Below are 16,943 nucleotides of genomic sequence, written 5' to 3' on the forward strand. Positions count from 1 at the left end.
CAATCCCGCCCGTTCTTTTAACCACCGGTTTTCAAAAACCGGTGCCAAAGGTAGCGTGCCTTTGTCATTTTTTCTACTAGTGCTCGGACCACTATGGCTTGCTATCCCTGTGTGATAACCTTTTACAATTATAAATACTTATATTTGGACCATAATTTTGCGAGTACATTAAACTTTTATATGATATTTTTACAATTGTACAAAACAGTAACAGATAAACGTACCTCTATAAAAGGTAGATTTTCTCCCGATTTTCACCACAAATATCTTATCCTTTCCCATTTTTATTCTTTATCCAAAAATCACCCAAAAATTTTAACTCGTTCTTCTCCAATATGTTCCCTGACGACAACCAAAACACTCAAAACACCCACACCTTCACCTTTGAGGAAGATTCACTATAAGAAAAAGGCCAAATTCCGACGGACACAAAATTCCGTCGGAAATCCTATATATTCCGGCGGATTAATATTTCGTCGGAAATTTCCAATGGATGTCCTACGGAATAAAAATCCTTCGGAGTTTATGGGCTTTCCAACGGAATATTCCGTCGGAAAATATATATTGTGACGGAAATAAAATCCGTCAAAAATTTCCGACGGAATATTCCGTCGAAACATTAAATTTCTGACAGAATTAATATCGGTCGGAAATTCCGTCGGAAAATTAAGTTTCTGACAGAATTTTCCATCAGAATATAATTAAATAATAATAATAAAAAAAAAAACCCCTTAAAAACCTAAAAAAAACCCTTAAAAAACCCTATTCACTCTCCTATCCTCTTCTCTCCCCGCCTCTTTTCTCTCTCTTTCCTCTTCCCCTCTTTCTCCTTCCTTTCCAGCCTTCATCTTTCTCTTCTTCCTCGGCGCATCACTCCTCTTTCCTCTTCCCCTCTTTCTCCTTCCTCTCCTTCTCCTTCCTCTCCTCTTCCCTCTTTCTCTTTCCTTTTCCCCTCTTTCTTTTCTTTTTCGTTTCGTTTTCTTTGGAATCAACTCAAGGTAATTTCAAGATTTTCAATGAAAATCAAGGTTTTCATGTCAAATTCGACCATGAAAACTCTAAATCTCGAGTTTTCATGGTCGAATTTGACCTTATAAACCCAATTTCGACGTTTTTTTTTTTGTCAAATTAAGGTATGTGTCTCTTTTTTTCTTCTTAATTTTGATTTTAATTAACTTGTTGATTTTTCTGATTTTTTTGAAATATATGGTGATTAGGGGATTTTTATCCACCAATCACCGTCTGACAAGTGGACCAACCAGGTTCCGCCACGTGTCCTTCACGAAGGCCAATAGGAGCCTGCCACGTGTCAGTCACAGATACGTCCTCTACGGACCAATCGAGGCACGCCACGTGTCCACCCATGCCAAATGGGAAAACCGGCCATCAAGGTCCAATCCTGTCTAGAGGCCCGGTCAGCCCTAGGTTTACCCTAAACCTAGAGAGTGGCACGCTTCTCAAGGCTATAAATACTTAATTAATCCTCATTAATTAAGCAATCAAGAAATCAAGCAGAGTAGAACAGAAACATTACGGAACACTAATAACCGGCTAATCTCGCTAACGACGCAGATTACCAACATTAAACACTCTCACCTAGAGAGATCTTATTGCTTTAATTTCCGTATTAATTACTCCTTAATCAGGTACTAACTTGACCGTTGGAGGCGGAGCTCTCAGGAGTCTCCGTTATTTTGCAGGTACAGGCGTCCGGTTCCAGTCTCGGAATTGTAACTCTCCCGCAGGACATCAGAAAACCCCGAAACATTTGGCGCCGTCTGTGGGGAGAGTACTTCAGAGATGGCATCCAAGTCTGTACCGACTCCAGAAGAGAGGCGTCCCCTAGACGACCCTCAAGTTCAGTCGGACCATGACACTGAAAGTGAATTTGAAGTTTAAACTCATACAGCTCCAGACGGGACCCTAAGGGCCCGACGTACCCGTCATACCGAAAGGAGGGAACGGGAGCATCTTCAAACAGGAAGCGAGCCAGCAGGCGCACCGCCTGCTCGGCAACAGCCGACTGATGGGTCTGCTCCCATCACAAGGAACGAACTCATGACCTTCATGAGGGACTTCAAGGGAGAGATTCAAGAGTTGATCAACAAAAAACCGCCTGCTTCAGTCAAAGAGCAGTCGGCCAAGAAACCTTTCACTTCACTGAAGAGGAAGCCAGTTCAAGGGCGAGAGGCGACTCCTCATCCTAAATCCAAGAAGCGGGAGCCACCTGCTCTTGATTTCACAAAACTCCGTTATCCTACGGGAAATAGGAAACCGGTTCGTCATATTCAGGCGGACGGGTTAAAGCAAACGTTCACAGATGCTCGGCTACTGCTAGAGCAGAAGAAGAGTGACCGATTGTCAGAGTCGGCTTCTACTTCAAATTTTCAAGACAGTTTGCGAAATGCCTCGATGAGGCATACTCAGTCGTACCATGAGAGTCAGTCAGGCGGCACTTCCCGTCAGTCCGGCTTTCATAGTGCCCAGGCGGTACCAAACTTACCATTTGTGCCGCAACAACAGTACTTTATGCAGCCACCTCCATTTGGTGGACCTGCAGCAAAAAACGTCCAACCTATGGACTGGCAGCTACGGCTGCTTAGACTTGGTGAACAGCCGTCGGCCTTCTCCAAGGAAATTACTGAAGCCGCTCAGCCGGCCAAAGTAAAAAATGTACTAGTAGGCGCCTATGACGGCACTACTAATCCAGAAGACCATCTGATGGCATTCACCAACCTGATGTACCTTCAAGGGTTGGATGATCCCACTTGGTGCAAGTGTTTCCCAGCGACTCTCAAGGGAATCGCACAGCAATGGTTCGGCAACCTGCCGACTGGTTGTGTAAACAGCTTCAGGACGCTTGCTTACTTATTTGCCTCCAACTTCGCTATGAACATCCCTGCGAAGAAAACGACCCTTGATTTGGGAACAATTCAGCAGGGCGAGAAGGAGGGGCTTCGTTCTTACATCAGGCGGTTCAACCTGATGAGAATACAGATTCAAGGGTTACCGGATGAGGTAGCTTATACTGACTTTTTTAGAGGTCTCAAAGACGGGTCTACCTTCAAATTTGATTTAGTTCGAAAAAGGGTGGCGACTCTTTAAGAGGCCTTGATTGAAGCAGAAGCCTATATACAGGCGACTGATCTGTGTACGATAAAACAGTCGGACGGGAAAAGGTTCGACAAAAGAGAGGGACGACAGAAACAGTCGTCTAGTAAAGATGAGAAAAGAAAAGAGGTCTGGGCGGCTGATTCCTCTAAACAGCCGGCCCAGAAAAAGAAAAAAGAATTCAAACCATACTCCCCGAAGTATGTGTTTAACAAGGATAACCAGTTTATCCTGAAAGAAATAAAGGGACGGTTCTCAATTGAGAAGCCGCTCCCCATGAAGGGTTCTGCAAACAACCGGAACCAAGACAAAATCTGTGCTTATCATGATGACGTTGGTCATCACACCAATGACTGCATCAGTCTCATGCGGTACCTAGACCGCTTGGCTGAGCAAGGAGATCTTGACACTTATGTCAAGAAATCTACGGGGAACACTTCCTCAAAAAAGCAGTCGGCCAAAAAGAATCAACAGGCCGACAGTTCTGATACAGATGATGCAGTCGTCTACACCATTGCAGGCGGCTTCTCAGGAGGCGGCCCCACTATTAGAGGCAACAAAGATAATATAAGGCGGTTAGATGTAAATTCCGTTCACCAAGAACGGCCGTCCAAATATACATTTCCTGAGATTGTCATCACTGAAGAGGATCTAGGAGGGGTAAGGGGGCCGCATGACGACCCTCTCGTTATTGAATGTAAAGTGGCCAACCAGAGAGTTGGCCGAATCCTCATAGATACCGGGAGCTCCTCAGATCTCATCAGCAGCAAATGTCTGTCAAAACTGAAATATCAGACGGACTGCATACATCCGGCCTCCCACCCTTTAATAGGGTTTGGAGGAGGAGTCGTCCACCCACTAGGACGAGTAGATTTACCCATTCGCTTGGGCGAAAAAGGGGAAGGACGACACATGGTAGTCCGGTTCCTAGTAGTAGAGGAACTCTCGGCCTACAACATGATTCTGGGTCGACCAACCCTGAATATTTCCAAGGCTGTTATAATCCCGTCTCTTATGCTGCTTAAGTTTGAGAGGGATAATGGAACAGTCGGCTCCCTAAGGGGAGATCAGAGGATGGCCCGAGAGTGCTATCTCTCGGATGTCAAGCCCACTGTTATGGCCACTGGGTCAAGTGGTGAAAAAACAGACCTTGACAATGTCAAGGAGAGTGCGCCTGTTCAAGAAACAGGCGACAAAAAGAGAAAGGCGTCCCAGACAGAGTCCGCAAGAAAAGCAAGAAAATAGCAATCATTGGCAGAGGAGCGGCCGGATGAGTTCCGCCCTCAGCCGGCTGGTGAGCATGCGGACCTGATCTTAGACGACTCACGTCCTGACCGAACAGTCAAAGTTGGGACGACTGCTCTGAGAAACCTTGGTGACGACTTTCACAATCTATTGAAAGAATACAAGGACATCTTCGCATTTGAAGTCCATGAAATGCCAGGCATTAGTCCTGATTTGGCAGTACATAAACTCGCTGTGGATCCGAAAAAGAAGCCGGTACGGCAAAAGAAGCGGAACCATGGCGAAGAAAGAAGTCAGGCGGCAGCCGCCGAAGTCAAAAAATTACTTGATGCAGGGTTCATTCGGCAATGTTACTTCCCAGACTGGGTTGCAAATGTGGTGCTTGTTAAAAAGCCGAATGGCACCTGGCGAATGTGTGTAGACTACACAGACTTGAACAAGGCGTGCCCCAAAGACAGTTACCCTCTGCCTAAAATTGATAACCTGGTCGACTCAACAGCCGGCCATGCCTTGATGAGTTTTATGGACGCCTATTCTGGTTTCCATCAAATTCCTTTATGGAAGAAAGATCAGGAAAAGACGGCCTTCGTCACTGATCAGGGGTTATACTGTTACACGGTCATGCCGTTTGGTCTTAAGAATGCCCCAGCTACCTTCCAACGAATGATAAACACAGTGTTCTTTGATCAGATTGGGAGAAACGTCGAGGCATATATTGATGATATGATTGTCAAGACTAAACTTCAGAAAGATCATCTGACGGACCTCCGAGAAACTTTCGCCACACTCAGGCGGCACCATGTCATGCTCAATCCCAAGAAATGTGTATTTGGAGTTGAGTCTGGGAAATTTCTCGGATTCCTTATCAATCAGAGAGGAATAGAGGCGAACCCTGAGAAGGTGCAGGCGGTCATTGACATGCAGTCGCCTCGTACCATCCGAGAGGTTCAGAAGTTAACAGGTTGTCTGGCGGCCTTGGGGAGATTCCTAAGCCGATCAGGCGACAAATGCCTATACTTTTTCCAGGCAATTAAGAAAAAGGCAAGGTTTGAATGGGGGCCGGATGCTGAGGCCGCCTTCCAGAAATTAAAAGTTCACTTGCATTCCTTGCCGAGGCTGGTCAGCCCTTTGCCCAAAGAGGATCTCTACATGTACCTGGCCGTCTCTGATCATGCGTTAAGCGCTGTGCTCCTTGCTAAAAGGGACGGCTGTCAGCTCCCGGTCTACTTTGTCAGTCACGTACTGAAAAATGCCGAGTTGAGGTATCCCCTAGTGGAGAAATTTGGCCTTGCACTCTTCATGGCTGTTAAAAAATTGAAGCCCTACTTTTTGGCACATGCAGTCGTCGTGTATACCGACCAACCAATCAAGCGGCCCCTTACCATCATGGAGTCGTCAGGACGAATGATCAAATGGGCCATAGAAATACAGAGCCTCGAAGTTACTTTCGAGCCTAGAAAAGTAGTGAAGGGGCAAGCCTTTGCTGACTTTATTGTAGAGATGACTCGTCCTCCTGACTCTCAAGTCCCAGACCAAGTCTAGAAGGTATATGTGGACGGAAGCTCTACTTCAAATGGTTGTGGAGCAGGCGTCGTATGTCAATCTCCAGAGGGAGACAGGTTCGAGTATGCTCTACGCTTCAATTTTCAGGCTTCAAACAATGAGGCAGAATATGAAGCTTTACTAGCCGGGATCCGCATGTGCAAGGCGGCAGGGGCAAGAAAAATAGACGCCTGTTCTGATTCACAATTGATAGTGAGGTAGTACAATGGCGAATACGAAGCAACCCATCCGGCCATGATCAAGTATTTACAGGCGGTCCGACAAGCAGTCGACTCCCTTGAGGATTTCCATCTGATCCAAGTGCCGAGATCAGAAAACAACCAGGCAGATGCACTGTCAAAATTAGCATCATCCGCCTCCTCCGATACTCCTCGAACTGTTTTTTGGGAAGTAATGGAGAAGAGAAGCATCGAGGAAAACCCTATTGGAATCCTAGACAGAAGCTCAACCTGGATGGATTCAATCAGGGCATATCTGACAAACGGTGCACTGCGGGATGATCCTCAACAGGCGGCAGCACTGAAAAAACGAGCCTCCTGTTTTGAAATGATACAGGGAGAACTTCACAAGAGGGGGTACCTTCAACCCTTCTTAAAGTGTGTTACTCTTGAAAAGGGACGAGAGATACTAGATGATCTTCACTCTGGTTTCTGTGCTTCCCATATAGGTGGTAGGATGCTTGCTCAAAGGGCAAGGCGGCAGGGCTACTTTTGGCCTACTTTGGAAGCAGATGCAATGGAGATGGTGAAAAAATGTGACAAGTGCCAAAGGTTTGGCAAATTAATTCACCGTCCGGCTACTGACCTCACTACCATTCACAGCCCACTACCGTTTGCTAAGTGGGGCATGGACATTCTGGGTCCATGTACGCCTGCTACAGGCGGCAGAAGGTATATACTTGTTGCCGTTGACTACTTCACTAAATGGGTAGAGGCGGAGGCTATAAAGGGAATCAAGACGAAAGATGTAATTTCATTCATTTGGAAAAACGTCATCACTCGGTTCGGGGTTCCCATGTCTATGGTTTTTTATAATGGTCCCCAATTTGAGACGCCTGTTCTCAAAAGCTGGTTGGGAGACCAAGGAATTGCACACTACTTTGCATCTGTCGGTCGTCCACAAGCAAACGGCCAGGTAGAAGCCTTTAATAAAATCATCTCAGACGGTCTCAAGAAAAAGATTGAACGAGCAGGCGGCCTATGGGCGGATGAACTACCACATGTTCTCTGGGCCATTAGGACGACTGAAAAAGGGGCGACTGGAGAAACTCCATTCCTCCTAACTTATGGTGCGGAAGATGTTCTTCCAATAGAACACTACGAGCCGACTCTTCGAGTAATGCTATATGACGAAGAGGCAAACTGGGAAGCCATGCGCCTGGCATTAGACTCACTTCCTGAAAAGAGGGGCAATGCTGTTTTGCGCCATGAGATCTATCGCCTGAGAATGACTAGATCATACAACAAAAAAGTACACAGGCGTCCACTCAAAGTAGGGGACTTTGTACTTAGAAAAATGGAAGCAGTTGGTAGGGCTAATGAGTCTGGCAAACTAACTCCCAACTGGGAAGGACCCTACCGAATCTATGAGGAAGTCAGGGACGGTACCTACCGTCTGGAAACACCAGACGGACAACCGTTGCCTCGAACCTGGAATGTAGATAACCTTAAAAAATATTTCTTCTGAATGATGTAAAGTAAAGAGCTACTTAATAAAGTTTGCACTTACTATTCAATTTTGTATTACGAGGGGCATGCCGTCTGTACCTTTACAGTCGGCTACTCTCCATTGAGTTTTTCACTCTTTATCTTCAGAGGGGCATGCCGTCTGTTCCTTTACAGTCGGCTACTCTCCATTGAGTATTTTACTCACAATACTTAGCTAAAAAGATTAGGGCCTGGCCGATCCTGTGCCTAACAGGCGGCTACCCTTCTTTTACTTAGCACCTACGTTCACCAAGAACTTACCAAGGCCACCGGCCGAATGATCAGACCAGGCGCCAAGCCACCTGATCAAATCTACAAAACTAATACGACCTGTCCCAACATCATAGCAGGCGTCCGACGGCATCCATCCGGATGAAATTCGTCGCAGAGAGCAGCTCCCTTTTGGGTGGAACATTGTTCTATAAACTAATTACACGGCACCTATACGACTGTCCCCAAGGGCAACCACGTAGCCGTTTTTGAGACAAGGATAACTCTATCACTAACCAAACCAGTGGTAGCAGTTGACATCTGAGTCAGATGACCGCCTGTATTACTTGGGATAAATGCAGGGGGTACCTATTGAGTTAATAGCCAACATTGGCGAATCAAGGGGTCTAGCCGGCCTACGCCGCCTGGTACCTCTACTTCTCAAACAAAAGTGACGGCGACTGAGTAACTCCAACGTTAACTCATAGTCACTCCTTCAAATTTGGTATGGAACCTAAAAAGTTTGAGTCGTCCGCCTGTTTTAAACAAACAAGGGCACTCAAACCCCTATTCCTACTAGGTAACCTATTGAGTTAATAGCCAACAAACATTGGCGAATCAAGGGGTCTAGCCGGCCTACGCCACCTGGTACCTCTACTACTCAATCTAGATTGTGACGAAGACTAAGTAACTCCTATGTTAACTTAATAGTCACTCAAACTTAGTATGGAGCCTAAAAGGTATGAGTCGTCCACCTGTTTTTAATAAACAAGGGCTCTCAACCAATACTCTTGCTAGGTTAACAAATTACGAGTTAAAAGCCAACATTGGCAATAAAGGGAAACAACCGGTACCCGCCGCTTGTTTTCCTACTTAATTCCTTGGCGACTAGGTAATACTATTTACTTGGTCAGACCGATTGAATAAAGAGTTCGAATACCGATTGAATAAATGGCCGACTGATCGTCTATCCTGGAAACAGACAACCAGTCGTCCAGGGGCATAGGCGGCGTACTTACTATTTGTATCTGTCTGCAACGTTCGGCCATACACAACAGTCGGTCTAGTGAACAATGGGATATTAGATATGGAATACTTAGACAAATTTGAATCAAAACAAAAATTTGATTAAAAATAAGCCGGACATTAAAGACCAGCAGAATATTCAAAACCCCGGCCCCCTGGCCGGGTAATTACAAAGCAAACGGCACGCAGGCCGTGGAAAAAATACTTAAAGCTTAAGAAGGGGGAAGTTCAGTATCAGCAGCTGCCGCCTGGACTCGGCTTTAGCTTCACCCTCTTTTGATGCCTTACCCCCAAGTGGCACAAGCGCCACAACCGGCTCTTCCTCCTCCTCCAACGCACCTTCCAACGCCTCTTCTTCAGCAGCCGCCAGGATCTGTTGATTATATGTTTCCGAACACTGGCGGTACGTTCTTTCCCATGAGGCAAAGTCGGCACTGGGGAACAGTCGGCCCCAGGTCATGCGCTGGATTTGAGCGGAGTCTTCCACCATCTCCCGGACGAGCTCTTTCTTCTCTTGCTCGGCCTTTTCTGAGAGCTCTTGGGTAAGACTCTTCTCTTGGCTCACCAGGCGTTCTTTTACGTTGGCCAAAGATTTCTCCATGGCTTCGTAAGAGTGCATTTTTTGGCGAAGAGGTTTCAGCTCGGCCTTAAGATTTGTGACGGTCGCCTCCAGCTCGTCAATCTTCTTCTGGGCCGCCTCTAACTGAGCCCGAACAGCGGCGGTAGCCTGCGCCTGATAATAAAGAAGATCAATGGTCAGTACTTCCTTTTGGGCAATTTGAAACATTGCCTTATCACAGCTGGAGGCGGCCATAGCTTTTGCGGCCTTTACCTCTTTGTTTTTCCGATCAATCGGCTTGCGAAGGCTGTTGACTCGGAGCAGGGCCTAAGTACAAAGAAAAACAGGCGTCAGTTTCCAAACAAAAAAGATAACAGGCGTCCTGGAACTCAAATACTCAAAAATATGCTAAGTATACCTCAGCAAGGACCCCTGAAATCCCATCAAGGTCAAGGGTGCCGGCACCCCTGACCGCCTCCCTTTCAGATGGAGGAACTACTTTGACCATGGACTTGGCTACCTCAACCAAGTCAAGCCCCTGAGGGCCGGCTGCATTAAGCGAAAGGAAAAAACAAGTTAGTCCTAGTCAAGAAGGAAGCAAGTGTGAAAGTTTTTACAAGTGATTGTCCATACTTCTAGGCGGCCCCGCCGGGGTTTTAGAAGAAGTGGCCGGCTGCTTCTCAGCCGCCACTGTTTTCCTGGAAGACCCAGGAGAGCTTGCAACAGTCGTCCTCCGGGCCTTGGGGTCCGGCTGTTGCGAGGAAGAAGCCCTTGGAGTGCCAGACTGAAAACAAAAGGAGTTAGTATATGCATAAGACAACTAAAAGAGGAAGAGTTTTCGAAGCCTACCAAGGGTGCCCCCTTGTTGGGGGAGTCGGCATAAGACTGTTGCATGAGAGAGGCCCGCAACATGGCCGCCGCAGTCTTGGATGCTGTTATTTTACTCATGGCGTCAGCTGCAAAATATAAACAGCAAAGATTAGTAAAGATCCCAAGTAAACAAGGCGTGAAAAAACAGAGTATTTGTCAGGCCGGCTACCTCTAGAGCACCGACTGCTGAGGCCACAGGCGGCCAAAAAGTACTCATCATAGAGCCACTTGAAGCTCGGGACGCAGTTTAGGGGTACTTGCTCTCGTACCCCTGAAGTAGGGTTCACCCTAGTCTCTACTTTGAAGAGTCCTTTGTCTAGGATCTCTCTTTTAGCCTTTGGGGGAACAGGCGGCATGCTGCGGCCGCCTGCGAGAAGAGGCGGATCCCTATTCCACTTGTTAAAACGTTGGTTCAGCTCCGTGTCTGAACCCTCAATGATAAGGAAGGTGTTCCGCCAATCCTTCCATTTGTTCGCCTTACCTCTCGTCATGAGGTAACCCCTATGGCTTGTTAATTGATACCAGCCGGTACCTCCCGACTTAGGGGTCCGGCTGAGATAGTTCATGTGGGCGAAAGCCTCAAAGCTTGGCTCCACCCCGTACATTTCGCACCCGGCCACATAGCCGAGTACGTTTACCCAAGAGTTGGGGGCTAACTGCCATAACCCCAAATCATACCCATCTAAAATCCGCTGAACAGCCGGATGTAATGGGAAGCGCAGTCCAGCTTTGATGGCCGCCACATAGCAGCCAAAGCAGCCGTCATCATAGCTGGTACCAGCCGGCCAGACGACAGTGTCTTCTGGATCCGGCACGAACAGTAAAAATTCCGGGCCCATTCTGTGGTTAGCAATAAAGCTCGCCACGTTGTCTTGCATGGTTGCGATCCGGCCCCGGGGTACCATGCAGTAGTAGGGGGCGTTTTCCTCTCTGTAAGAGGCGGACGGCTCCGCCCAATTGTCCCCCTTCTCAACTGCATGAGAAAGTCTCGCCTCTTGTAGGCGGCTATGTCTTTCTTCTGAGCCTGGAGAACTGTGGCCAGAAGAGCTGGACTCGGACTCGTCCTCTGACGAGTCCGAAGAGGACGACTCCTCCCCTCTCCCAGAGGGGCCCGCCTCCTCTCCCTTAGAAGGAGCAGGAGGAAAATTAGACATGTCAACGGTAAGATGGGAAGGGACCACCTTGGCCCCTCTCTCAGAACTGTCGGCTTGGCAGTCGCCTCGTTTCAATTCTACATCTGGCGCCTGGTCAGATGTTTCACTAAGGAGCACCCTTTGGGAGGAGCCGTCTGAGTTTGATATCATAGCAGTCTTTTTTGTTCTGGCCATCACGTTCTGCATAGACACAGATACAGTCGGACTTTGTATAAAGGGCAAAGATGGGTCCAGAAAAGGGCAGGCGGCACTCCTAGTCCTAGATTCAGCCGTCCCCGGTGACCGGCTGATCACTAACTTAGATCGTGTCGTGTGCTTCCGTGGTGCCATTTCAAAAAATAAAAAGAAAATTAAGAGTAAGAGAACTGAGTTACCTGAACGAGTGACGGTTGATGAAGTTCTGGAAGTCCGGTGCAGTCGGCTTGTCAGAACAGGCGGTAGGCAGAAAAGGTCCGAAATGTTTGAGCAAGTTCAGGGGTCCGAATGTTCTCGCAAAGTTCTCAAATGTGAAAATGACCGAAGTCAGCACTTCCTTTTATAGGCAAAGTGGGAAGGCGAAGGGTCGCTTCCAAATTCAAAATTTGGGCGGGAAAATCTCTCGGCCGTTTGCAAGGTGACACCTGTAGCAGGCCGTCGCCTGTCACCGTGCGACACCTGTCACAGGCGACACGTGGCCAGTCACGTGCCACCTGTGAGGGGCAAATGATTAGGGGATTTTTATCCACCAATCACCGTCTGACAAGTGGACCAACCAGGTTCCGCCACGTGTCCTTCACGAAGGCCAATAGGAGCCTGCCACGTGTCAGTCACAGATACGTCCTCTACGGACCAATCGAGGCACGCCACGTGTCCACCCATGCCAAATGGGAAAACCGGCCATCAAGGCCCAATCCTGTCTAGAGGCCCGGTCAGCCCTAGGTTTACCCTAAACCTAGAGAGTGGCACGCTTCTCAAGGCTATAAATACTTAATTAATCCTCATTAATTAAGCAATCAAGAAATCAAGCAGAGAAGAACAGAAACATTACGGAACACTAATAACCGGCTAATCTCGCTAACGACGCAGATTACCAACATTAAACACTCTCACCTAGAGAGATCTTATTGCTTTAATTTCCGTATTAATTACTCCTTAATCAGGTACTAACTTGACCGTTGGAGGCGGAGCTCTCAGGAGTCTCCGTTATTTTGCAGGTACAGGCGTCCGGTTCCAGTCTCGGAATTGTAACTCTCCCGCAGGACATCAGAAAACCCCGAAACATATGGTGTTGGTGAAATATGGATTTTTTTTTTTGGGTGGTTTCGGTGGTTGTTTTGGGTGGTGAGGTGGGTTTCGGCGGTGAGGTGGGTTTCGGTGAGGTGAGGAGGTGGGGGGTCTGGTGAGGTGAGGAGGTGGGGAGGTGGGTTAAGGTGGTAGGTGGGGAGGTGGGTTTCGGTGAGGTAGGTGGGTGGGTCTGGTGAGGTGGGGAGGTCGGTTTCGGTGAGGTGGGTGGGTCTGGTGAGGTGATAGGTAGGTGGGTCTGGTGAGGTGGGTTACGGTGGGGAGGTGGGTTAAAGTGGTAGGGGGGCTGGTGGGGCTGGTGGGGCTGGTGGTGGGGCTGGTGGAGGCTTTTTTTTATTGACTTTTCCGCCGGAATATACCTCTTCCGACGGAATTTTCCGTCGAAATCCTCTCCAACTCCGACGGACTTTTCCGTTGGAAAATTACGATGGAATTTTGGTTAAAGTCAAAACCAGCTCCGACAGAATGTATTCCGTCGAAAAAGTGGCTTCCGACGGAGTTTCCATCGGAAAACATCGAATTTCCTACAAAGGGTATTACGACAGACTGTTTCCAATAAAATTCCGTAGGAAGGCTATTTTCCGACGGATTTTCCGATGTTTCCGACGGAAAAATTCCGTCGGAATCCAGCTGTTTTCTTGTAGTGATTTAAGGAAGATAAAACAATATTTTCTTCTAATTATGGCACTTGTGGTTATGTTAGTAGCAATATTAATTTTTGTCATGATGTACAAGTGATGTTTGTTTATTTTGTCGTTTTAGTAGATTAAAAGCATTTTTTTGTTTTATTATGTTGTTTTGTTGTTATTAATCATCATTGTATAATATTACCATTATTATTATAATTATTATTACTATTGTTGTTGTTGTCGTTTTGCTGTTTATGCGACTAATATGATTTATTTTTGCCTAATCATATAATTACTCACAATAATAAATCAATGGGGAGAAAGAACTATATTATTTATGGTTTATTATTGTTAAATAAATTTAATTATCATGTGTTTCATTAACAAACTAAAAATATGGAAGAATTAAACATATGTGATGTACGTATGATTTATTATTATAAACTAATTATCACGTAATTTGTTGTAGTTAAAATGGGAGATCTTATGAAAAGACAATTCAGCATCCTTGATTTATCTGGAAAGAAATTTTTGGAATGGAAAGTGGATGCCATGAGGAATTTAAAAGCTCAAGGGTTGGAGCACACTGTTAAAGATAATAAAAGTCTCTATGGTCAAACAACTGATACTACTACTTCTGCAATGATGGTTGAAAAACCTGTTACTGAACAAGAAAAGGCAAAAGCCTTAGTGTCACTACTTAGGAAGGCCTTAAAACTAAATACATGATGGTTGAAGATCCCAAAGAATTATGGGATTGCCTTAATGAAAGATTTGGACACCACAAAAGGGTGCTCCTTCCTAAGGCATTATTTGACTGGAAAAATTTACGGTTCCAGGATTTCAAATCCATAATTGATTACAATTCAACCATACATGAAATAGTATCTATATTGAGATACTGTGATAATCCAGTCACCGATGAATAGATGATTGAAAAAACACTCACTACTTTTCATGCAAGCAACATACTGTTGCAAGAACAATATCGTGAAAGAGGTTTTAAAAAGTTTAATGAATTAATGAGTGTATTGCTTGTTGTGGAACAAAATAGTGATCTTTTGTTGAAAAATCATAATCTTAGACCAACTGGGTCTTTGGCCACTCATCATGAGGCAAATGCAACAAGTTCTTATCCACCTGAGGCAAATGCTACACAAATAGGTGGACGTGGAAATCACAATGGCCGTGGAAATTATCGCGGACGAGGCCGAGGACGTGGTAGAAATAATTTTCAATGAAACAGTAATTTCAAAAATTTTGAAAAATAGAAGGGACAGTCATCTAATCAAAAATTTTGAAAAATTTTGTAGTGAATCTAATATACCAGTAGAAAATGCCCCTGCACGTATTGAAATCCCAACTGATAATAAGGCCATTGAGAATGAATCTCAAGCACACAGAAAGCGCGGGAGACCACTTGGTTCAAAAGATTCTAAACCAAGGAAATTGAAAAGATTGGATGGAATAGAAAATGAGACTAATGATGTTCCCTCATCAAAAGGTCAAGAAAGACCAAATGTGGATGAAGAAAATGATGATAATCCAAAAGGGGATGAACAAGAAAACAACCCTACGGGGAATGAACAAGATGTTCAAAACATCGATAACAATGAAATTTTAATGAATTACGTCTCCACCAAGACTCGGTGGAATAGGAAAGATGTTATCGTGGATGAAAGATTTGCAAATTCCATTGCAATCGACATTGTGTCTGATGAAAATGATGTTGAACCAAGAACAGTGGAAGAATGTCGACACAGTAGTGATTGGCCAAAGTGGAAGGAGGCAATGTTGGCTGAGTTGAAGTCACTTGAAAAACGAGAAGTTTTCGGAAAAATAACTCTTAAACCAGTAGGTGTAAAACCAGTTGGATACAAATGGATATTTGTGAGAAAACGTAATGAGAAAAATGAGATAGTTAGATACAAGGCAAGACTTGTAGCCCAAGGATTTTCTCAAATTCCAGGGATTGATTATGAAGAAACATATTCTCCAGTAGTTGATGCAACTACATTAAGATTTCTGGTAAGTTTGACAATCACAAAAGGACTGCAAATGCGATTAATGGATGTAGTGACTGCATATTTGTATGGGTCACTTGATATAGACATTTACATGAAAGTCCCCGAAGGACTAAAACTACCAGAAAACCACAAACCTAGACAATTGATTTCCATAAAACTAAAAAGGTCACTTTATGGATTGAAACAATCTGGAAGGATGTAGTATAATCGTCTCAGTGAATACATACCTTGTGAAAGAAGGGTTTAAGAACAACCAAATTAGTCCCTGTGTTTTCATAAAGCGATCACAATTTGGATTCGCTATTATTGCAGTTTATATTGATGATTTGAATATTATTGGAACCCCAAACGAACTTGAGAAATCTGCAAAATACTTGATGAAAGAATTTGAGATGAAAGACCTTGGAAAAACTAAATTTTGCCTTGGATTGCAAATCGAGCACTTGAGTCATGGTATTTTTGTCCATCAATCAAACTATACAGAAAGAGTTTTGAAAAGATTCTTCATGGACAAAGCAACTCCAATCAACTTCCCAATGGTTGTTCGTTCTTTGAGTATGAAAAACGATCCATTCAGACCACGAGAAGAAAATGAAAAAATTCTAGGTAACTGAAGGATACATTAAGGGATATAGAACAAAACATATATCCCCAAAACTATTCTTCACACATGATCTGCAAAAGGATGAGGAAATAGATATCCAGCAAATTTAGTCTTGTGACAACCTTGCCGACCTGTTCACCAAATCACTTCCTTCCAAGAAATTTGAGCTATTAGTTCTCAAAATTAGAATGCGACATCTTCGTGAACTATGCTGAAATCAGGGGGAGCATTATATGCACAACACTCTTTTTTCCTTCGATTAGGTTTTTATCCCACTGGGTTTTTCCTGACAAGGTTTTTAACGAGGCAGTATACCAAAGCATATAATACAATAATATCGTTGTACTCCTTTTTCCCTAGCTATGGTTTTTATCCCATAGGGTTTTTACCTAGCAAGGGTTTTAATAAGGCAACTCACACCCCATTCCATGTGAACATTCAAGGGGGAGTGTTGAGAAAAATACAAATGTGAAAGTTCACATGTGGTATTTAGATCAATTATAGCTCTCAATTATATACTCAAAAGTACAATAATGTCTAATATTTTATTTTAAAATCTTACTATGAATAAAGTCTTGATGTAGTAGTAAAACTACGACATTTTCACCCATCCTCTTTCACTTCTTCTTTACTCCTCCTTTCACTGATCAAAACATTTATGTTGGTAAATTCTTTTAACAAATATATATGTACAAGTATATCCTTTGCTTTTTACACTTAAAAGTAGTACTAATAATAGCACCGGTAGTAAACTAGACTTTTATTTTATTTTTAATATAAAATCCGATAACCTTATTATAAATTTGTAAAAAATAAAGTCTAGCTCTTCGATTAGGACTGCAAATGATGCGGATCAAGCCGAGTTTTAGTATGTTCGAGCTAAGCTTGATAAGAATTATTCGTGTTCGAATCATCTCGAGCTTGAACAAGCTTTTAAAAAACTTGTTCGAGTTGGGCT

Source organism: Chenopodium quinoa, unplaced genomic scaffold, assembly GCF_001683475.1.
Source record: "Chenopodium quinoa cultivar QQ74 unplaced genomic scaffold, ASM168347v1, whole genome shotgun sequence".
Taxonomy (NCBI): Eukaryota; Viridiplantae; Streptophyta; class Magnoliopsida; order Caryophyllales; family Amaranthaceae; genus Chenopodium; species Chenopodium quinoa.